General features: G+C 64.4%; 2 protein-coding genes across 2 annotated transcripts in view; one reads left to right on the forward strand and one right to left on the reverse strand.

Annotated features, from left to right (window-relative positions):
• DLST (dihydrolipoamide S-succinyltransferase (E2 component of 2-oxo-glutarate complex)) overlaps positions 1 to 326 on the reverse strand; it is a 19,841-nt gene that overhangs the window by 18,961 nt on the left and 554 nt on the right. The gene's annotated exons all lie outside the window — the stretch shown is intronic.
• PROX2 (prospero homeobox 2) overlaps positions 1 to 326 on the forward strand; it is a 34,554-nt gene that overhangs the window by 746 nt on the left and 33,482 nt on the right. The window lies entirely within an intron of this gene.

A 326-nucleotide genomic window follows, 5' to 3' on the forward strand; every position in this document is an offset into this window, starting at 1 on the left:
CGGCTCAGGCCGGGCCTCCCGAAGGCTCCTGAGACCGTCCGGCGACAGATCGCCCCCGCCCCGGGGTCCCATCCTCCCCGTATCTCTCCGCGGAGAGTTCGGATAAACTGGGCGCCCATCTCTCTTGGGACACCCCCCACCCAGGGCACCGCGCCATTCCTCCCCTGCATTCCCGGGGGTCAAAAAGCGGAAGGTAGCGTGGGCTTCTTCGGACTCGGACCTTGGCTGACGTGTCTGTGCGATCTTACACTTTGTGTGTGGACTTGGGCAGGTGACGTTGCTTCCCTAAGCCTCAGGTTCCTCCTCAAAGATAGAGCGGGGGGGGG

This window comes from Bison bison, unplaced genomic scaffold, assembly GCF_000754665.1.
Source record: "Bison bison bison isolate TAMUID 2011002044 unplaced genomic scaffold, Bison_UMD1.0 scf7180017864368, whole genome shotgun sequence".
NCBI classification, from domain to species: domain Eukaryota; kingdom Metazoa; phylum Chordata; class Mammalia; order Artiodactyla; family Bovidae; genus Bison; species Bison bison.